Raw genomic sequence first — 24,702 nt, forward strand, 5'->3', positions numbered from 1 at the left:
AGCCAAGTGATATGAGCACTTCAAATTTTGACAAGCAATTTAGATCCCGCTGTGTTCTCTTTTTGTGAGGCGTAGTTAGAAATAATGTACCACTGGCTACATTACCTACAATGCATTCTTTAAAGTGTCCACCACTGTAGAAAAAACAAAAACAAAAACTGGACGTGCTAAATTGAATATAGTGAGTTAGACTCCTGCCCCCTTGTGTTTGTTACAAGCCAGTGCACTGTGGAGTTTTATGTCCAGTAGTGACAAATGCCTTGCAGATATTTACCTCAGATGCAAATATGAACAGTTTGAATGTGTTTGATCATGGATGAAATCAAAGTGCAACATGGATGTTTTTTAAAATTATTAATAATTTATTCTAATTTAAAATTTGCCTTTTATTATTCTGCTATTACGAGCTCTCAATCATTAATTGAGCTTTTTCCCACACCCAGTGGGCTGTCTCACTGGATGCATTGTGTTTTGACACATTCAAATGTGGATCATAAGCATTCCTCAAAAGCATAATGTAATATAGACTGTGGCTTATATGACAGATCTGCTGCTTACAGCCCTGTTACTTTCCAGCCTAATGAATGCAGCTTTTTAGCACTGAACTTCCACTGTAGACAAACTCTTAAGTGGAGTTATATAACTCAGCAAGATGTGTGTGCAAAAATTATTCAAAAAAATCCCCCCATTCCTTATACTTTATACCCGCTGCTGTTTTACACCATGTGTGCATTCAATCTGGTGCAGTCAAAGTATCAAGTAACCACCAAAATCTACACTCACTCACTTCCTGATACTTCTTTGTGCTGTATTAAAGAGAGAGAGAGGGAGAGCGTGAGAGAGAGATGGAGAGAGAATCCCCCGTTCGGCGGTGTCTTTCCTTCTGCTGTCAGCTGAAATGCCTTATCCTGCCACGAGGCATAGCGTATTTCTCCCTGCATGCCTGATGCCCATGTGTGCATACGAGTCCCTAGCCCAGAGAGACCGATACGGCAACCCGCCGCAACGCTCTGCTGGGATCGCACGCCGAGGGATGTGATCCGACTCTGCTCTTCCTCTTTTTAATTTGCCTGGCTACCACACCGATCCTTATGCCACACAACACCTGCAATGTTTTTTGCATGTTATTGTGCGCTGAGGTCCAACGTGAAGGTAAGACCATGCTGCAAGTGTGAACTTTTGGGTCTACCGTAGTACATGTGATTATGGCATCCGTGGATTGTCACACCAATGTATTTTATTAGGAACCTTGGGGGAGTTGACAGATTTTTACATTAGTTGCTTTGATTTTTCTGGAGGTAACCGAGAGGATTTTTACAGAAGCGTTGGACAGCCTCAGAGAAAAAGTCCGCTTTTCTGTCAGATTTCTTCTGTTTGTCTATTTGCTCTCCTTCTATATTTAGTATGGTTAATATCTCAACAGCTTTGCCCATCTGTCCTTCTCCCCACAAATGTCTTTGTTTTTCCTCGAAAGGTTTTACATCCAGACCTGGCTTCTAAAGTATATTAGGTGGTTTATATGCAAGAAACTGCTATTGCACTTGTCAACCTCAAATTGCCCACCTCTCTCTGCTGACATAGCAGGAAGTGCACTGATAATGCAAGGAGGGGCGGTGCTGCCTGTGACAGTCATCTCCGCTTTACAAACTTTCTTGAAGGCTACAGTGAGCCGCTCTGAAAAAGTGAATAGACCTTTTAAGTTGTATACTATGCTCTATTCTCTGCAGGCGTCCATATAGTGTTTTTGGGGGGGCTCGTCCGGGATGTTTTAAGCTGTTAAATTGCTGCTTGTCTGGAGGAGGTGGCGTTCTGCTTTCCTCGGCAGCTTCTAATGGATTTATCTGAAGGAAGCTGTGTTCTCATGCATCAATCTGGCAGTAAGCATGATGCAGGGGTGGACAGGCTGGCAATGGGAAAGAGGAAGTGCGCATCTGAAGCCAAAAATCGTATTCATGATTTGAGCAATTATAGTAATATAGTAGATTACCGTGAATGCTTGATTGTGTGGGAATGCAAGTGTAGGAGTGTGTGTGTGGGGGAGAGTGTGATGGATTGTGTGTGTGTGTGTGGGAAGAGATTAATGCCAGGGTGTGTATAAGGCTCCATGTGAGCGTTTGTATGGGGGTGGATGTGTGTAGAGAAACTGAGCTCTATCTGTCTTTTCCTCACTTGCATTAGTGGGCTGTATAATAACACACTTGATCTGTCTATACCAGTGGGCATCTCAGAACTAAAGGCCAGCAATGTTCAGCTACATTACCCAATACTTTCTCCCACGTCAGTCATGAAACACACAACCTCGCTGGTCTTTGTGGAGCCTCATGAATCAGTGGGCTTGATTTAGCAATAGTCTTGGGTATGCTACTTTGAATAAGTTACGGTGGATGATCTTTTGGAAAAAGTACAAACTCCATTCATCAGCCACTTTATTAGGTACATCTTACTAGCACCGATTACTGCCTTAATTCTTTGTCGCATAGATTCAACAACTAGAAATATTCCTCATGGGTTTTGGTCCATATTGACATGATAGTATCACGCAGTTGCTGCAGATTTGTTGGCTGCACATCTGTGATGCGAATCCCCCATTCCACTCTATTGGATTGAGCCTGGTGACTGCGGAAGCCATTTGAGTACAGTGAACTCATTGTCATGTTCAAGAAACTAGTCTGAGATGATTTGTGCTTTATGACTTGTGTTATCCTGGGCACACTGTGGTCATAAAGGGATGGACATGGTCAGCAGCAATACTTGTGACGTTAACATGATGCTCAATTGGTACTAATAGTTGATACAAGGCAGGATGGATCCATGCTTTCATGTTTGTTGACATCAAAATTCTGAATCTACCATCTAAATGTCGCAGCAGAAATCGAGACTCATCAGACCAAGCAACCTTTTTTTCCATTCTTCTATTGTCCTATTTTGGTGAGCCTGTGCAAATTGTAGCCTCAGTTTCCTGTTCTTAGCTGACAGGAGTGGTGCTTGGTGTGGTCTTCTGCTACTGTAGCCCATCTGCATCAAGGTTGGACAAGTTGTGCCTTCAGAGATGCTCTTCTGCATACCTTAGTTGTAACGAGTGCTTATTTGAGTTACTGTTGCCTTTTCATCAGCTCCGACCAGTTTGGCCGTTCTCTTTTGACCTCTGGCATCAACAAGATATTTGCAGCCACAAAACTGCCACTCATTGGGTATTTTCTCTTTTTCTGACCATTCTCTGTAAACCCTAGTGATGGTTTTGCGTGAAACTTCCAGTAGATCAGCAGTTTCTGAAATACTCAGACCAGCCCGTCTGGCACCAACAACCATGCCACGTTCAAAGTCACTTAAATCACTTTTCTTTCCCAGCGGACCGTCTTGACCATGTCTACATGCCTAAATGCATTGAGTTGCTGCCATGCGATTGGCTGATTTGAAATTTGCGTTAACGAGCAATTAGACAGGTGTCTCTTAAATCACCTTTCTTCCCCATTCTGATGCTTGATTTTAACTGCAGCAGATCGTCTTGACCATGTCTACATGGCTTGAGTTGCTGCCATGTGATTGGCTATTGGACAGGTCTACCTAATAAAGTGGCCGGTGAGTGTATAAAATATGTATGTGGGATAGCAGAGCACGAATGCTGCAGATCTGTTGGCTGTGATGGCCACTTGAATTCAGTGAGATGTTCAGGAATCAGTTTTAGAGGATTTGAGCTTTTGTGATACGGAGCTTTAACCTGCTGAAAGTAGCCATCAGAAGATACACTCTGTACACTGTGGTCATAAATGGATGGACATAGTCTGCAGCTCAGGTACACTGTGGGGTTTAATTGATGCTCAATTGGTACTTAGGGACTCAGTGTGCCAAGAAAACATTCCTCACACCATCGTTACATCACCATCAGCGTGAACCATTGATACAAGGCAGGATGAATCCATGTTTACGTGTTGATATTGCAAAATTGTAATCCTACCATAATAAATTGTGACCTTGCCACCCCCTCCCCCCAACATACAAACAAACAATTATGAAACATACTACTCTTAGTACTACTTTCTAATAACATATTTGTGTCGTTTCCATGATTACAATTCTGAGCGTACCATTTAAATACTTATTTTTCAAATATACAAGTGGTCAGTTTAAAGTGCATTTTAAAGGATTAACTACAGTAGGTTAATTGGGTTAACTGTGTAAGTTAGGTTAATTAGGCAAGTCACAACAGTGGTTTGTTGTGTATCCTAAGAATCTTTTAAAATGCACTTTAAGCTGACCACTAGTATATTTGCAAATTCAGGGAAGATTTATTCAGCTCATTTTTCATTCATAGTTTTAATAACTCATTTCTAATAACTGATTTATTTGATCTTTGCCATGATGACAGTAATATATATATATATATATATATATATATATATATATATATATATATATATATATATATATATATATATATATATATGTGTATATATATATATATTGGGAGTGTCAAAATTAGTTGTTTCTTCAGTGCACCGCGATGCAGACGCGGACAATCGGTTAACTAGATTAATACCTAGGTTTATCATAACCGGTTATTACGTACTGACATCATTTATCTCATGTGCTATGTTGTGGTAGAATACTATATGGCAAGGGTGGCGAGGAAGCAGAGCAAGAGTGATTAAAATGCAGAATCTTTGGTGAATCGATGGCATGATAATTGCAACCAAACCGTGAGACCAGTGTATGGTTACACCTCTAATATTTTAGGGATGCTCCTATCGATCGGCTGAGTTTGAGTTTACAAGATGCACATGTGCTTGCATTACAACAGCTAAAATATCTAGAGATGCGGTGCGATATGTTTACACAGTCTATCTACTTGACTCGTGTGAGTGATGGTCTCTTTGTGGCAAGTGGAGCCATTGGATATCCAGTGGTTTGAACTGCTGTGATGAGAGCGGAGTGATCGCCACAGCCTTATGACCTGTCCCGGAAACTCTTCCGCATATTCGTACCAGCTCCGTGATACCCAAAAATTTGTTAAAATACTCGGAAATCATGGCAACCAGAGTGAATATGCAAGAGAACAGATTGCGAGAGGCACAGTGATGCTCTAAGCATTGCATTTCTTAGGTTAAATGAATATTGCAATAAACAGCTTATTTTTATTGTATTTACATAAATTTAATCTTTTCTTTGAAGTTAAATAAGCTGCAGATGCTCACTGTGAACTGTTCTTAAGGATGACTGTATTTTACTTTCTGTCTTGAGTTGGTTTACACTAAAGTTTTTGAAAGTGAGATTATGAGCGGAAGACTCTGACCTCCGTTGCGTTCTGTTTTAGAATTTATATTTGGCTTGAAGTGCCAGCTGATGGCAATTAACATGTTGCATATCCTCTCCTTCAAGATAATGAAGGTAATGATAGCGTGAGCCAGGAATAGAGTTCGATTTAGTTCTTTACCCTCTCACATAGAAGAAACACTCTGTCCGAACACGCTGTGCTCACTAATGCTCTACATCTCCGCTTTTCCAACCAATGTGTATAGCCTGGGCCCAAGCATAGGGCTTTCCAGCATGTGAATTTACACTGGGAAAGAGAGGCACCCAGACAGCACTGACCGACCCATCTGCTAAAACCGTTGAGCAAGCTTTGAGTCATATAGTCATGAATATTTCACAAACAAATCTCATTCAGTTCTGTTGATGAATGCAGTAACGCTGCAGAGAGTTAGGGCTGGAACACTCTGCAGGATTTTTGAGGTCGTCAGATTGTTGTTCATCTAACACAACATGAATTCGCAAGCAACACAACAGATTGATCACATGGGGTCACACATTACAGAACATTTCAATAGGAAGAATTACTAACATTTTTGTTTCACAACGAAACACACAAGAAGTGTTTAAGGAAATAACATATTACAAATGAGACCTGACCTTAGGGACATGTCTTCTCCAACATGGGACTGCAGTTTGCAAAATAAAGGTAACATTTTGTGATATAAATATATATGCACTACCTGACAAAAGTCTTGTCGCCTATCCAAATTTTAGGATCAACAAATAATAACTTGACTTCTAGTTCATCATTTGGTATCAGAAGTGGCTTTTGTGAAAGTCAAAGGCCTGTAGAATCCTCTCATTTCATCAAAATAAAAATAAAAGATTATCTTGCCTTGATTTTTAATTATTTAATTAGGACAGTAAGGTCTGACTTTGCCTAGACCAGTGGTTCTTAAACTGGTACATGTACCACTAGTAGTACGCAGGCTTCCTTTAGTGGTATGCGGAGGAATGAAATATGTCATGTACAGGCTACACACATCAAAAAATTTATAAAAAATTATGGATATAATATGCCATAAATGACATATAGTCTATATTTCTGAGGTAATCTGCCACGTTTTTTTTTTAACTGTGCAGAGTTGTAGCTGCTTTATTGGGCCTACTACGCTACTGTATTTCAATACTGCTCATTTTGGTGGTACTTGGAGAGACTATTTTTTTCTGAGGTGGTACTTGATGAAAAAAGTTTGAGAACCACTAGCTTACACTATAGTCTTGTCACATATACAATGTACAGTATAGAATATAAAGTCATGGTGCAGTGGATGAAGAATTAATATTGCGTATGACTCCCATGAGCTTGGACGACTGCATCTATACATCTCTGCAATGACTCAAATAACTTATTAATAGTCATCTGGAATGGCAAAGAAATCGTTCTTACAGGACTCCCAGAGTTCATTAAGGTAATTTGGATTAATCTTCAATGCCTCCCCATCTTACCCCACATATGCTCATTAATGTTCATGTCTGGTGATGGGGCTGGCCAATCCTAGAGCACCTTGACCTTCTTTCGCTTTCTGGAACTTTGATGTGGAGGCTGAACTATGAGAAGGAGTGCTATCCTGCTGAAGAATTTGCCCTCTCCTTTGGTTTGTAATGTAATGGGCAGCACAAATGTTTTGGTACCTCAGGCTGTTGATGCTGCCATCCACTCTGCATATATCTTGCACACCCCTATGCTGAATGTAACCCCAAACCATGATTTTTCCTTAACCAAACTTGACTGATTTCTGTGAGAATCTTGGGTCCATTCATCACAAAAATCGACCTTCTGTCACTTTTCCAAATGATCAACTAGAAGTAAATGTATTTATTGTTCTTACAACTGGGATCATCAAGACTTTTGTCAGGTAGTGTACAGGTTTCCTGGACTTCTTGAAAGTACTTGAAATGTATGGATTCAAGACCTGGCAAGTACTTGAAAACAAACATGGGTCCTTGAAAATACTTGAATTAAATTTGAAATTAGTTTTGGAGGTATTTCAATAATTGTCAGGCTGTGGTCAAAAAACAGAATGAAAAAAAAAACACAATTTCTTAATTTAAAATCTTAAATTAAAATTTAAAAATTGTTTAGTTGTTGTACAAGAACTATGACAAATACTTCACATTTTATAAATATTTCAGAAACCACATCTGAATATGACCAGTTCTTAATTCAAAGTTTGAAAACGACACATTGATTTTTGTTTTATTTTAATTTTTTTTATGTTAGTATTAGGTTTAAGTGAAATGTTATGTACAGTTAGGACTTTTAAGGTGCTACATATTACTATGGTGCTTGATTTGCATTTAACAATGCATTAAAAAGTCCTAAAATTGGCTGTTTATGAAAAAGTGGAAACCTTGTATATTTATTTATTTATTTATTTATTTATTTATTTATTTATTTATTTATTTATTTATTTATTTATTTATTTATTTTTATTTTTAGGATAGTGTTTAGGGCTGGTTGATTAATCAAATAGTAATCGAAATCGACATTCATAACCTATAATCGATCAAATTTTTCCAGGTTCATTTTTTCAGTTACTTTCCCTACCATGTGTGGAGTCATGTGACCCCACTCTGGCAAGGCTGATTTATACTTCTGTGTCGAACGCACTGAAGCCTTCACTCGGTCGCATACCCGCGCATCTCTCAAAAAAATGTAACTTCACGTCACACATTTGCACTACATTAACAGAGATGGGAAGCCATGCCAGAGATGCCTTGAGATGGCATATTTTCTGTTACAATAAAATTATTATTTACATTAAAATATTTGTTTTGCTGAAGATTCAAGAAATGCACTGTTTAAACTTTCATGTACATGATATACAAGAGTTATTGTATTTAAAGGGATACTGCTTATTTTTTAATTACCTACAATTATTTATTATTTAATTTACAATGATCGTAATCAAGTTAAATTGTTAAATTAATCAAGATTTAGATTTTAGGCCAAATCACCCAGCACTAATAGTGGATATCATAGACAGGAATGTATGGGGAACAGAGAGAGAGGAAAGATCAGCAAAGGACCTTGAGCCGGGGATCAAACTCAGGTCGCTGTGAACACTGCAAACACACTAACCACTTGGCTGTTGGCACCAAATTCAATATGATATTCTTTATAGCTTGTTTCTGAAATATTTGATATATTTTCTGTTTGCCTGCGTGCAGTGCTGTGGATTAAGGGCTTTGGTTTCGGTAGCTTTACTTTGAGTTTCATCTGGCTCTAACAAGCAGTCAGACAGTGGTGTTGATGTTTGATGTCTTTGTTGTACATTGTGGAATTCTTGCCGGTTCCCCTGGAGTTTTCTTAGGAGCCGGCAAGCTCTTGTTTCCGCGTGCTTGTGTTTGTTCATTGCATATATTTGTGTGGTGTGTTCTCATTAGACACAGAGTCACCACCGCCCACTACAGCTTCATTAAACCCGCTGCGGTTCTAACACACACACATATTCATGGCTGTCTGTCACTGTATCAGATACGCATATTAATCACATGGGCACAGCTTGTTCCTGTCATGCTATTCCAGCAAATCCACACACAAACAACCCAATATAGTTTACTAGTGCAATACACATTTTAAAATCATTCCGAAGAAAATTTAATTGGTGCTTAACTATGCAAAAGTCGCCACCATTATGTAATGGTGGTTACAAGGGCTTTGCTAGAGGTGTTTTGGGTGATTTCCTGGGGCTGTTTCATTGGTGTCAGAATAACTGATTGTCAATCTAGGTTTTTAAGATTAAATAAAATTGAATAGTGGAGAATCTACAGAGTGGAATGCAAAAATCTGCTCTGTCCCTTAATTCTATTTAATCTTTGTTAGAGTGAAACTGTAAGACTCATTAATTAACGCTGACTTTGTTTACATGGACATCAGTAATCTAATTATTTGCCTTAATCTGAATAAGCCCACAATATGATTAAGGTGTTTACATAAATTGCTTTTTGAATGTTCCTTTCATGAACTGGTTTTACATGTTATAGTATATGGTTGGATTCATAGATACATACACTAGATATCACATACGTACCTGGAGCATGCGTCAATAGCACCGCCACATTTGTACAGTGCTCCCAGGACAAATGTCATTCAGCTGCACTAGTCAAGACCAAAGCCAATCTGAAGATGCTGGACGGTTGCGCTGTGTACGGTTGTAGTAATGAGCAAAAAAAGCGAAGCACAAAGGCAGAACATTTCATAGGTAAGAATTTATTTTTTATTTTTTTTTAGGATGTTGTATGTTATGGACTTTTGTGCTAAACGAGTAACGTTATTGATGATAATACAGTCACTTACTGCCTTGACCATGAGGCAAATTAGCACCAACTCGCACTAAATACTCCGCTTATGCTAGTTTTGTTGAATAAAATAAGCAAACAATGTAAATGAAATATGACAAGATGCTGAAGTGCACTGTAAAAAAAAATGTTGAGTAAAGATAAAAAAAATAAGGCAACTTGCAGTAAGAATTTTGAGTTGTCTCAACAACTGTTTTTTTTTAGTTTTTCTCAGTTACAATTTTTCGTTCAGCTAACATAATTTTGTTTATATATGCAATGTTGATTATTGTATTTTACTAGTAAAGATATTCTTGTCACATCAACTGAAGCAACAGTTACTGCTGTTGAGTCAATATTTTTTTTTTTCTGTTTAGTGGATGTTTTTTGTCAAATTTGCATAATAATTAGTTCTAGTTAGCATATCATTCTGTTTTTACTCATTACTTAAAAATGAACAAACTTACTACTTCATCCATTCATTCATTTTCCTCTGGTTTAGTGCCTTTATTCATCAGGGGTCACCACAGTGGAATGAACCGCCTACTTATTTAGCATATGTTTTAAACAGCGGATGCCCTTCCAGCTGCAACCTATTACTGGCAAACACCCATTCACACTCAGACACATGTACCTCATATCTTTGAACTGTGGCGGAAACTGGAGGAAACCCACGTGAACACAGGGATGTCAACTGACACAGCCGGGTCTCGAACCAGCGACCTTCTTGCTGTGAGGCGACAGTGCTACCAATTACCCCTCTTTCAAGCAACTGATTAACAAGCTTAGTTTTTGATCGGCACGTTATGCGCAAATTATTTAAAGATTAACATTTCTTGTTCAACACACAAATGTTTGTCCAGAAAACTCAGTTAAACATTTAGACAACATTTTAGTGAATATTGTTGACATAAAATATTCATTCATTCATTTTCTTGTCGGCTTAGTCCCTTTATTAATCCGGGGTCGCCACAGTGGAATAAATCGCCAACTTATCCAGCAAGTTTTTACGCAGCGGATGCCGCAACCTATCTCTGGGAAACATACACACACACATTTACACACACACTCATACACTACGGACAATTTAGCCTACCCAATTCACCTGTACCGCATGTCTTTGGACTGTGGGGGAAACCGGAGCACCAGGAGGAAACCCACGCGAATGCAGGGAGAACATGCAAACTCCACACAGAAACGCCAACTGAGCCGAGGATCAAACCAGCGACCTTCTTGCTGTGAGGCGAACGTGCTACTCACTGCGCCACTGCGTCACCCCTGACATAACATATATTTTTATGTAATCAATTTTTAGTCGTTCATAACCGAGTCATTCAATAATGACCCGTGTCTATCAGCTAATAACGACCATTCAGTCGAGTGATAACATTTGAAGCGGGTGTCTATAATAGTAACTATATAACATTTTTCATTATAGGCATCTACACCACCGGATAAAAAACTTTTTAATAAGCATTTATCTTCAGTTGGAATATACATCAATTCTATGCGTGTTCAAGAAAAAAGGTCAGGAGAGGTTTTTCTTCAATGTCAAAAATTGTAACAATTTATTGGATACAAATGAATAGTTCGATTCACAGAATTCTGTTATCCTTAATGCAATGCAAAAGTTACATTAGGGAGTTGCGCAACCCCTTTCTTTTGCTAACTTCAACTTATATAGGCAGCTATTAACAGGTGGAGTTTAGTGAAATTCGTCATTTGTCAATCATTGTCCAGTCCTCCATTGGCCGCACCCCAGAGATAAATCCTCTTTTTCTACGAATTCTCTGCACACCAAAAAAAGCATAAAACTTTTTGTGCTCTGTGTTCAGTTTTAACACCTTTCTTCAGACAGGAAGTTTCTGCAAGAGCTGAATTAAATTTTGGACCAGCATTTATCTACTTCTGCAAAAATGCTAATTAGTATGCACATCATCCCACACACAACAGTAAAAGTTCAGATAATATATGACCCTTACATGACCAATACAAATAATTGTTTGATTAAAAAAAAAAAGAGAGAGAGACGAAAATAATAAAAAATTGATTCCTATTTTCTAACACTTCACAGTCATGGTGTGAAGTTAGGTACCTATTTTTATATAGAATTCAAATTTTTATTATGAAAACTTTATAGCTACAGTTATCTATATAGTTACTTGACACAATTTATTAGCTCTCATATTTTCTGTGATATACTGATGCACCGAATTGCTATAAATACCATATACTGTGAACAATGGTATAAGCTTTTCACGATACTGTGATCACTGAATCCAACTTAAAATCAACAAAAAGTCAGATCCTGCAAAATTCATAATTAAACACACAATAAAAAAATGTAAATAATCTCATAAAACATCCAATTCAAAATCATATAATCAAATTATATTTATTTCGGTTTGTAAAATTGTTTTACATGACTTAAAGAAGTTGCATACGCAGAGCACGTGTTGCATTTGAGTGTCTCTTGAATGTTTTGCAGCCAGTGCAGTAGGCAGACGCAGATGAAACGTGAGGGATTTACATTTGAAGTCAGTGCCAAGATGTGATTAGACATCCTGTGCCGCTATTTGGGCGTTTTGTGCGTTTGACGCGCTTAAGACTGCAAAATAAAGTTAGAGCAAACATCTATCAAACAGAGCAGTGGAACAGACAGAAAAGCAAGCAGCTTACAATGGTGGAGATTGCTTCAAGGATGACGGCCGCTGGACGTGACAGAAATAAAGGACATTATATATGCTTTACATGTATGCCTGATATAATGATGTGTGTCAAATCGATAAATGTTTTCATTTAAAGATCCCCTATTGTGGGTTTTTGAAAATTACCTTCCTTGTAGTGTGTAACACAGCTCTAAGTGAAGTGAAATATCCAGCTAAGGCTTAAATCTGAAAGTGAACAGTTTTTAAAACTATTGATTCATCTAAAATAAGAGTCGACTCATAGTGGTTAGAACGAATCGTCTTCATAACGAGTCTTTAGCCGTTTTGGCGTGACGTGGCTACAAAATTTAAACTTACATTTTAAAATTAAATTTAAACCTGTGTAAACTAACACGGCAGCAAAGACGGATCCTGAAGTCATCATTAGTCTTGAAGACGCAGTGCTTACCTGGATATTATTGGTTGTGTGAGGGAAAGGAGTGCTTTAGCTATCTACATGCTTACAATGGCCGATTCATTCGTTTGTCAAAGGAAGGATCAGAAGAGACTACTGATGTATGAGACTTGTGAGACAAATGGACAGACAATACACTAGGGGTGCGTGCAAAATAAGGCCAGTTTATTAGGCACAAAGGCAGCCTGCTGCATGCTGAGGAGGAGCGCTGGTGAGTGCTGGCTGGGGATGTGTTTACAGGTAAGCCCTGAGAACATATAAAACTTCACGCAAGAGGTGCCGCAGCAATGATTGCAATGATCTACAGCTGAGAAGGGAGAAAAACTCCGAAATAAAAGATAATTATTGAAATGAGACCTGGCGGTGACACATTTCATGAGTGTGAGTAAAAAGCTGTCTCCTTATTTTCTCTAGCTTGCAAATTATTTATTTAATTGTGTTTAGTTGCTTGTACTGCGATTGGATCCCATACCAATGTTGGGGCTTGACAAACCATGCTGGGCATTTTACTGTCTCGCGCCAAACACTACTGACCAATCACAACAGGCTGTTAAAGGTCCAATCAGTGCAGATTAGCTTCGCGCTAAGGAGGGGTTTGGGAACAAATGAATCGCTTAACGATTCAAATGGGAGTCGCTGGGATAATTAGGTATAAATAAATTCATATTATGTGTTACCATGAAAGTGTTTTTTGACCTTTTTTGAGGTTGTTGGAGACTCGTATAACTGAAATATGACTTTTTTAATGTATAATAGGGGCTTTTTAAATCTTTCCCTGCAGTTAACGAGAGAAAATGCTTACGGCGATCTGTGCCTTAGGTGTATTACGGTAGGGGAAGCCGTAACACGTGTCCTGAGTGAGGTAGCGTACCTGATGTCAGATGCTCTGAGTAGTGAAATCTGAGAGAAAGTAAGATTGTGGATTAAAATAAGTTATACAACCTTCTTTTGCCCTACCATTTTAAATCTGTTTTAGATCATGTCTTGACAAAAAGCCAAAATAAAGAAGAATAGAACATTTTTTCTAACTTTGTATGTGTTTTTTAATCGCAAAATTGTCAACACATTTCTAGGAATCACACCACAAAATCAATAATTTTTATCGCAAAAAATAAAAAAAATTTGTGAAAAACTAGTCTGATAAGCCCATCACACAGCATTGTTTTGAACATTCAGCCAATTCTGTTACTGTAGCCTTTTTGTTGTTGTTTAGTATCAATAGGCTAGATCTCTGAAATCACAATGTGAATGCAAAGCAAACCAGGATTAAATAGAAGTACGTATAAATACAGTCTCAGTAAAATAAAACAATAGAGAAAGTGACTATTTTCAGTTACGTATCTAATAAACCATAGTGCTGTCAGGATTATCGCTTGATTTGGTAGTCTTAAACTGCAGGAGCTCCTGTTGATGTACCTGTCAACCATCGGCATCTTGAGAAGGAATCGTGTTGCAGTCGTTTTTTTCCGTGTGGCTTGATGGCTCTTCCTCTCTTGGTTCCTGCTTGGCTGTGTTCCCTGCAGTAGACTTGCTGAGTGCCGCAGAGTGCTGGATGCAGCGGTGGGGAAGTGATTCAGGGCCTCCCCACATCTCTGGCATGCTCTCTCTCTCTCTCACACACACACACACACACACACACACACAAATGCGAAGAACAGTCTCTGAGTCTGCCCAGAGAAAAGGAAGCCACTTCAAAGAACATGAACACCTTTCTACTGTACGATTGAACACTCACTGAAACACGCTTACACACACACACACACACACACACACACTCAGAGAAGCATGCAGGAACAGAAAGTGAGGAGCTCAGAGGTAAGCAGAAAAGACTTTATACATCATGTCAAGTGTGGAGAGGAGGTGGACCGTAAAGCTGAAGTGATTAAGTGTTATTTCGATGCTCTAGTTGTCGTAAACACTGTAAGTTGGCATTGCAAACTGTTGTAGAACGTGGTTTTCAGTCTGTCGTAAGAAACTCTGCAGCAAAGTGACTCACCCCAAATGAATGTGTTTTCTCTGTCTTTGTAGCTCCTTTTGTCATTTTCTTGTTTTAACTCTGTCAGTCACACACTCTTTCGATTTCCTTTTCACTTTCCTCTTCCGGAGAGATGAATAATAGGCACTTGATATCATCCTTCTCTTCTGTTCTATCATCATTCTTGTTTTGATTTGATGATTAGCTATGCTACTCACGCTCTTAGCATTCTGCTTGACTAATGTGTGCACTTTTATGCTGCATTTCACTACAGTATTGGGCAGACTTCCTGGCAAGCATGTGGCTGGGTGCTCAGCCTGTATATGTGTGCGTTTGAAGCTGACGTGTAGAGGCGGGCTTTTGTGGTCAGGTCTAAATCCCCTAGTACATGATGCTTGCTTGCTTCAGCTGGCTGTGATGACACTTGCACCCATGGGTGCACACACACACACTTTTATAATATTACAGAAGAAGTTCATAGAAGAAAAGAAGAGGGCTCTGAAAAATCATAATCAGAAGTACTAATACCTGTCTCAAAAATGTAGTACAAGTAGAGTAAAAGTATCTGTTGTAAATATTACTTAAAGTATGAGTAAAAAGTAGCTCTTTTAAAAGTACTCGAGTAGTAAGTAATAAGTATTACGCTGTGAACAGCTAATGCATGTGTGTAAACGGAATATTCTGTAGTGCATTTATACAGAAATGATCTATCATCTTCTTATCAGTGACATTCAGTCTAAAGAGTCTCTCGATGAAAATTTTGGACAATCTTGGACACTTTTAATGTTTCCAAACAGTTTGCTGCATGTCTTGATGTTGTTTAGTATGATGCGATTTACTTTTCAGGTGCGATTTGATTGGACGTTAATCGAAAGACAAAAAAATTAAGGAAAAAATTAAGTATTGACTGCAGTTTGAAGGAAAGTAGTGGAGTAAAAGTACAGATACTGCACTAAAAATGTACTCAAGGTAAAGTAAAAATTAAAAGTACACAATTTTAAAACTACTTAGATTTTAAACTACTCACTTACAATCATTTCAGTATTTGTAATTTGTTACTTTAATCAGCAGTGAGCCCTGAGGTATAGCTGCATGCCATGGTTAATCAAAATAAAAGATTGTGATCTCGATTCGAACCAATTATATTTTCTAGTTCGGAAGAAGCATAAAGGAGAATGCCCAAGTCTTCACATTGCTTTACATAGTAGACACCTCCAAATGAAGTTGAAAGAGTCACAAACTGTATTTATGAGGTATAATTCACCCAAAAATTTTATTTCTGATGCATATTTTCACGTATTTGTGGCCACGATATGACACGTGAGCTGACACACTGTTTGTTTACTACTGAGATGCGCGTGTGCCCACCAGTGAGGTCTACAATAACGTTCAGTTTGTCACACGGAGCAATTGTTTGAGAGTTGTGCGGGAAGTATAATTTGTTTTTGTTTTCTTAGAATGACAGCAGCCAAGACATGAGCCGCACTCGACAGTGAAAGTGAAACTGAAATCGCACACATCATTTAAATGACCATATCGCATTTTAGAGTTATGATTACGACAAGCATTTGATATGTTTTTCTTTCTTAGCAAACACAGAAAACAGTGTTGTGCATGAAAATAAATGTTTAACAGTTGTCAATATAACTATTATACCCTATATAACGTTAAATTCAATGCACGAGGGAAACTGATGAAGACAAATGTCTGATTTTACCAGTGAAGAAAATGGTCTAATAATGTGGCCAATAACAGATTGCAAGCATAAGTCTCAAACATAATAAATCAACGTTTTATAAATAGTTGTATTTTGATGTTATCCTTTGATTGTACATTAATACCAATTATTATCGTTGTTTTACCATATGTTTGAGAATTAACAATAATAATAACCTACTCATATTACTCTTGTGATCTTCAAAAATTGTGATCTTGATTTTAAGCCAAAAAAAAAAAAAAATCTTGATTTCTCAGTTTAGCCAGAATCATGCAGCCTAACCCAGAGGTTAACCATCTTACTCGAACACCTCCACGAGTCTACATTGGGATAGTGAGAGACAATAAAAACAAGACACAAAGAAAGATAAAGGGCAGAAAAGGAGGTGGAATGAATAGAGATTATGTGAGTTGAACATGTTCCCAGTCTGTGTTCACACGGTCTCTGTTGATCAGCTCCAATCAGGATCTCTGACTACGTCCTTCATCCGTCTGCCATCTCATCTGCTCCCCTCAGAATAACACCATTGTTCGCAAGGCCTCTCGAGTTTCGGCCTGGCTACACTGCCATTTGGACCTAGACTCTCTATGTGAGTGTGTGCGAGAGACGGAGTGCTCATGTTACCCCCTTACTGTGCCTTGTTAGAGTGGTAAACATGAGCAGCTAACAGATGCAGGGTCTGTTTCTGTATATCAGTGACATACACACATACACACAAGTATTATGTAGTGCATATTTCGAAACGGTCTTCCCCACTTTTATATGCTCATCGGATTAGAATAGTTTGTTCTAATCAACATCCTGCAAAGTTCTGCTCCAGCTAGCTCTATTAAAAATGCCCAATCAAACCTTGATTGGTTGTTTTGAATTTGTTTAATTAGGGTTAGTGTTAGAACTACTAGACAGTGGCCCTCTAGATACAGAATTTGACATCCCTGAATTAAAATTTCCATAGAAGTAAGTATCTGTAATGTTGTACTATTGTTTTAATAATACTTTTCCAACAAACATTAAATTCCTTGTAAAATCTATGTTGCTTATGTTGCTAGTGCACATTGTTATTCTTTAGGTTAGCAATTTGTGCAAGTTTATCCACTGAAAAAAGTTTTGATGATTTTCAATTAAAATCTGAGCGTTTGGTTTTTATTTGGAGTGGCGGCCTTTTTCTGTTGACATTAATGTGACTGCTTCACCCCCAGTATTCTTAACCACTGCCATCTTACTGATTAGGACAAAACTCTGATTCATGTTCCATTCACACGGGGCGTCAGCGTCAACGCTTTCCATTCACTTTGAATGGGTGACGTCAGGCATTGCCGAACTGCATTGTGGATCCGTTAGCGCTGCTCTAGAGGCGTTGCTCGCTGCAAAAGTTGGGATCTGCTCAACTTTTCAAGCGGCGATGGAAGCGTCAGCCAATCAGATCGCTGGATGCAAATACACCAGCTCAGACTGTGGCATATTGCTGACTAATTTCAATGGCTAACGCTGCTATGACGATCACGTCAGCCCCAACTTCAGACACCCCCTCTGTCAAGCGTTGATGCTGAAGCTCCGTGTGAATGGGGCTTAAGAGTCTACCGTGTAAACAGCAAATTTTTTTTTTTTGTACCTTTTTGATTACCTTAAAGGACCACAGATCCTTGCGTCACAAAATGCGGAGGTTTTTCCTTTCCATTAGATGTGTGTTATCAAATTCTATTAAACAACATTCTTCCACAAGTTTTTAATTAATATTCTCATCCCCTGGGCATGAACAATATGTTCCTGAATAAAAGTAAAACTGCTGAACTGCAGTTAAAGTCGAAAATGTAAATGTAAATGTAAAAGTTAAACACCTGAATTTACATGAAACACCTCAGGAAATGTGGATAGCGTGGTGACACAATGATGTTAATTGATCTATGTGCTAGAAGATTCAAAACAGGATCATGAAAGGAACATTTAAAAAGCAACTCATGTAAACACCTTAATCATATTGTCATCCACTGTATTTTTGTGGCTCTAAAGTATCGGTTTAGGCACCGTTTTGGCACCGGTACCATTTTAAAAGTATCTATTTGGCATGGGTATCGAAATGACCCCAAACGATACCCAACCCTATTTACAACTCTGTGGTATGTGTGTGTTCTGGGTGGTTGCTAGTTGGTTGCTTATAGTAAAAATTGCCCGACTCAAACTCTCTGGGATATTCTGTTTCCTAGATATGGCTTGATTCCTCGAAATGACTTGATTTGCCTGTTTTATCCTCTACCCGGTGAAATCTGATAGCACACATCTCCTCAAAAAAGTTTGCCTTTTCTTTTTAGGACTCACTGTTCTCCATTCAGCCCCGCTCTTGATGATTTCTAATGATTAAATTATTGACATTTCACTGTCAGGACTAATTGACATAGATGCTGATTATGGGGAGGGTTCGTGACCCCCAGAAGGAAATGTGCAGTAAGCACTTTAGTTGAGTTTTTCCTCTGAGTTTGCGCTTCTTCCAGCCTCGAAGGCCTTCAGACGGGGTGACAGGAAACGAGGAGGTGTGTACCCAGATAGGAGGATGTTTCGGGGCCAGTATGTTTGTTCTCTTAGTGTCAGCATTTTCACTGTTCTCAAATGTGGTCATCTGTGGTCATCGAGCTCATGTGATGTTTGTTAATTATATTTGTGAAATTGCGCTTCTATTTTAAAATCACAGCTATGGAGAGACACTGGGAGGGATAGTAGGCTCATGCTGTGTGCCCTTTAGCTGCCGATGGCCTCCTAAGAACTAGATTACTCGTTACGGTTAGCATGAAACCTGGATTCTGCCACAAGGCAGAACAAAATTAAACCCAACGCAACTGGAGTTCTGGAACTCTCTACAGAGTGGCTAAATTTGTTTTGACATTGTTTTGGTCAAGTTTGGCTGCATAAATAGACCAACATTAAAGGAAATTTAGGGTTCGAAACAAAGTTGATGTAATTTGTGGCAGAAATAATAAACAAGCAGATAAAATGATGTTGCAGTTAAGCCCTATGTTGCAGTTAAGCCCTATGTGTATGTTCCCGGGCTGCTTTTTGGACTGTTACATGCATTTCCACTGCAGAAAACTGGTTCAATTTTGGCTTGTCTTAAATGGAGCCAGTGAACAGGAAGCCGAGAAATGCTGACGCTCTCTATGAAAGCCCCCTTGAGCAAAATAAAAACTTTGCACTATATTACTCTCTATGCCTAAATAATGTACAACTGTCCACTGACCGCCATACAAGAGAGCAAGTCAATAGTTAATACAGAGGCTTCGGTTTCAATTTATTTTGAAAAATAACAAAAACAAAAGAAAGTAGAAGCTTTTTATGTAAATGGCTGGTGCTAGAATCACACCCGGTACTGTGAACATTAAAACAGATGTGGCAAACTGCTTGCAGAAACATTGGGACGTACAGTGTTTGTTTTTAGACTTGTTATATTCACATAAACAACACATAGCTGCTTTATTTCATCAATTGATTCCAAAGTCTGTGGAAACATGCGACTAGTTTGCCTGGTTAAAAAAAGTACAAAGAACAGACTTGGGTTCAAGAGTATATATCAGGGGTGCCCAAACTACCGATGTACTGCATAGTTTAGCTCCAACTTCCTTTAACACACCTGCCTGGAAGTTTCTATTATACCTTGAAAGAGCTTGATTAGATGGTTCAGGTGTGTCTAATTGTGCTGGAACTAAACTTTGTAGAACACCGGCCCTCCAGGACCAAGTTTGGACACCCCTGGTATTTACGATTCTTGTTGAAAAGAGGTGTAATAAGACTGCATTTGCAGTGAATGGTGCTCATTTTATGCCCTTTTTGCCACCTGTAGTCAGATTATTTATATATTGAAAGACTATATCATAGTATTTTGTTAATATAGCATTTAGTCAAATTTTTAATTGGTTTTAAAAAAAATCATTCCATTTCCTTGTTTATTTTTTCTTTTTTTAAGTAGAATTTTATTTTCTTTTGATTACTCAATGTGTAGGCCATTAAACCTGGAACACAATCTCAACCCAGCTCAGCCTAAAAGGATGTGCCAAAGAGTTGTCTCTACATTCCTGTTTTATTGGGCATAATTGCACAAGGCTAGGTGAGATTACCAACAGCATTGCCATGATTAATAGGGTAATTAGCCAAGTGCTTTGGGCGGTTTTGGAGGAACGGGAGATTCTGCATGGGAATCTTAATTAGGTTTTCCATTTTGTGTGAATAAACCCACGCTGCAGGTTTTATGTAACCCAAAGCTACATTTACAATGTGTAAAGCAGAGTATTTTTAGCATTAGTTCTGAATACAAAATCCCTATCTGGACTGTAATCCGTTGTGCGTAAAAATTGTTGCTACATTTTTTCAGCTTATTGTTCATTCCTTTAGTACAGCAATCCAGAAGTATGAGTGCAAAGGCTTTGTCTACAATTTGTTATGTTTGTTCAACAAATGCAGGATTGCATAATGAGGTTGTTATCTTGAGTGGCGTTTTACACAGTGTGGTTACAAATCAACACAACATGTTCTAAAGAAAATGAATATAGATTTTCTTTTTTGTCTCTATCACTCACAAGGGTTTTCATGCTGCACTAATTGCCTTTTTAAAGCTTGATCTTATACCACTTTTATAGCTTGTTTATCCCTGTGTACCCTGGATTTGGTGCAGTGGTTTATGGTTTGATATGTGAAAAGCCAATTGAGCCTAATAATGAAAAAAAAACAAAAACAAAAGACATGAAAATTCAATTAGATGTCAAATGTAAGACAATGTAGTGTAGTCAGAGTCACTTGAAGTTTCTAGCTCTTTCTTTTATGTAGCTCCCGAGAGATGTCTCAGAGCTCAAATCTAATTGTCCTTTACCACTGTAATTAAAAGGCCTGCATAAACCTATCAAACTTCTAATTAATTTTTAGTCTGCTCCCGATCTGGAGTCCAATGGCAGCTAAGCCTCCGGCTCCACTGTCTGCTCCCACTATCTGCAGAGTCGACTGCAGCATATGCGTTCTGTCCACAGAGAGCCCTGGGAGTGACTCTCCACAACATTTAAGTCAAAACACTCTTCATCATTCAGACCTTACAGCTGGAATTTGACAGTCAGGATGATCTGAACTGTGCAGGAAAATTCACTAGCGCTGATGAAAGTTGCAGCAGAAATCAAGCGGCCACATGACTACAGCATTTTTGTGACTGAAAATAAATAACAAATAAATCACAACTTGTTTTTGAAAATTGTCATTTTTGTGTCCTTAATCATCCAAGAATAATGTAATGTGTGTGCATAGTACATGTTTATGTAGGCTTTGATTAAAGGCGAGCACAATCAAAAACACACAGCATTGGCAGAATAGTGTTGTGTTTACTCAGATGTTTACGGACGCTTCATCAGCAAAGTGTGGATAAACTTTTCATTGCATCCAACAGCAGAGACATGCTAAATACTAGCCTGGCATACTTGAAACAAAACAATTGTTTTGAAAACTTTGTTCTTTAAACATTTTTTTTTAAACACAACGGAAAGAACGTTTCCGTTTTTTGCTACATCGTTCTCTTGTAAATATATCCTAAGTCTTATCATTTCAGGCAACCTTTTTTTTTTAATTTTGTATAATGTCAATTTTGACATTGTACAAGATAAAAAAAACAAAGTTTTTGTACATCACTGTCAGCAGTGGCAGTATGGTTGTCTGCTGCTGTAGCACATCTTCTTCAAGTTTTGATTTCTTGTGATTTCAGAAATGCTTTCCTTCTAGTTATTTATGTCACAGTTGCCATTCAATCAGCTTAAGTATAAAAAAAACTACTTTTTCACCCCTTCGAACACAATATATTTTATTTTAGGAAACATTTATTATATTTTGGAGACATAAACATGTCAGGCTAAATAATTAAAGTAAATCATTGTCTTCCACTGTCTGCATTATTTAAAAAACAAACAAACATTTATTTACAACACATAAAACAATCCGACTGGTATAACAGAACATTTGTTCAGTTTTATACCCTTGACTTTCACAAACCGTGGTAAACCTTGTAACCGGTTATTGTCCTATGCCTAGTCCAGGCAACCTTTTTTTCTTTTAATAATGTCAATTTGATGAACCTGTGTTAATTTTGCAGAAGTTTTTTGTACATCACTGTCAGCAGTGGCAGTATGGTTTTCTGCTGCTGTAGCACATCTGCTTCAAGTTTTGATTTCTTGCAATTTCAGAAATGATTTTGTTCCAGTTAATGTTACATTTGCCGTTCAATCAGCTTCATCTATTATGCCTATTTTTAACTGATCTCTGGCATTTCAACAGGACATTTTTTGTCCACAGAACTGCTTCTGAATGATATTTTTGACATTTTCTCTTCATTTAGACCAAACTCTAGGATTGGTTGTGTGGAAATCACTGTCTGGCACCAGCAACCATGACACTTCTAAAGCCACAAAAGCGTATAAATCACAATACGCTTTTGAAAACGGTGTCATTTTCGTGTCCGTAATCCTTCAAAAACTAGATCACACTTTATTTTGATGGTCCGTTTGTTGAATTTAAGTTACACCGCATCTACATGCCAACTAATTCTCATTAGATTATAAGTAGATTGTTGGGTTAGGATTTGGGTTAGGGTTAGCGTAAGTTGACATGTACTTGCAAAGTTACTTAAAGTCAGTTAAATGTCTATTGAAGGAGCAGTATCAACAGATATTAAGCAGACGCTTTACTAATACTCAAATGTACCATCAAAATATGTGTGTGCATAGTACATGTTTATGGAGTCTTTGATCAAAGGCAAGCACAAACAAAAAGACACAACATTGGCAAAATAGTGTTGCTGTTTCTCAGATGTTTATTGACGCTTCATCAGCTAAGTGTGGATTTACTTTTCAATGCATCTAACAGCAGAGAGACGCTAATACTAGCCTGGCTTATGTAATACAAAACAATGCGTTGAAAACTTTAAAAAACTTTTAAAATGCAAAGGAAAAACGTTTCCGTTTTTGGCGACATTGTTCTCATGTAAATGTTTTTGAACAGTGTTCACACCAAAAGCAGCAACAGCATCAAAGTGGCTGGAAGTCGTTCATTGTCAATGGGAGCCGGCGGCAATAGATGGCGAGGAACAACGCAGTGCTTCTTTACCGGTGTGGGCGCTTAGGAGAGTTGAAATCAAATCAACTTTAGGGTAATGAGTTATAACGCAGTTTGGCGGCAAGCAATAGTAATGTAGAACTCCATCACTTGAGAGGAGTCCAGAGAACACAGTCCTATGACCTTTGATTCCGACCACAGTTGTTCCTAAGGGTTTGATTATTACGGTCGCCGGATTCCCGATTGTTTACAATGTTGTCTTACAGGGAGATACATTTAAAAAGTTACTGCCGAGTTACTGATGTGCATTAATGTTATATGTATATTTTTCTTTTAAAACAAAATTGCTTGCTTTAGAATATTTCAGACACATATTGGATAAGTGAAGCAAAGCCACAACACACGCAACGACTTGATCCTCCATTGTTATATGGATTTGATAAAAACATTTTTACGCTAGAAAACTTGTTTTTATGTGGGAATGTAAGTGATTTGCTGATATGCTGCTACTGCCCCTTTAAACATGACATCAATGTAGCATTTTTGAAGTTCTCGCCGGCAGAGCTGTGAAGGCATACAGCGTCTCATCAGTCCACTTTTTTACCTTTTAATAATGTCAAATTTGATGAACCTGTATGAATTTTATTAGAGGTTTTTGGTTTTTCACTTTCAGAAGTGGAAAAATGGTTTTCTGCTGTTGTAGCACATCTACTTCAAGTTTTAATTTCTTGTGATTTCAGAAATGATTTTCTTCTAGTTATTAAAGTTATAGCTGCCTTTTTGTCAGCTTGATCAAGTATGAATATTTTCATCTGACCTCTAGCAATGAGACATTTTCATCCACAGAACTGCTTATGACTTTTTTTTTTATAATAAGCTCTAGGATTGGTTGTGTGTGAAAATCACAGTCTGGCACCAGCAACCATACATCCAAAGTCACAAAAATTGACCTTTTTTCCCTTATTATGATGCTTGGTTTGAGCAGATCATCTTGACCATACCATTTGCTGCATTTTGATTAGACTAATAGATCTGCATCAATAGATCAGTTGCCTTTTAACAAACAGTATACCTAACGTCGCTGGTGAGTGTATATACAAAACTCCTAACAGAGCATTTACAGTTATGAAAACAACAATGATTTAGATTAGCATTAAAACCATGTGCAATGTTTGGAGTGGGTCAGTGTTGGCATATTTAAGTTAAATTTTATTTGTTTTTGCAT

The 24,702-nt window shown here is 38.0% G+C and overlaps 1 protein-coding gene and 1 long non-coding RNA gene across 52 annotated transcripts in view; one reads left to right on the forward strand and one right to left on the reverse strand.

Annotated features, from left to right (window-relative positions):
• Positions 1-24,702, forward strand: part of dlg2 (discs, large homolog 2 (Drosophila)) — a 426,869-nt gene that overhangs the window by 96,204 nt on the left and 305,963 nt on the right.
• On the reverse strand, positions 11,141-14,990 carry LOC141376400 (uncharacterized). Its single transcript, XR_012386413.1, has 3 exons — positions 14,134-14,990; positions 13,589-13,617; positions 11,141-12,202 (listed from the first exon to the last, which is right to left on the reverse strand). It is a non-coding gene; the product is annotated as an uncharacterized lncRNA (long non-coding RNA).

This window comes from Danio rerio, chromosome 10 (genome assembly GCF_049306965.1).
Source record: "Danio rerio strain Tuebingen ecotype United States chromosome 10, GRCz12tu, whole genome shotgun sequence".
In the NCBI taxonomy this organism is placed as follows: Eukaryota; Metazoa; Chordata; class Actinopteri; order Cypriniformes; family Danionidae; genus Danio; species Danio rerio.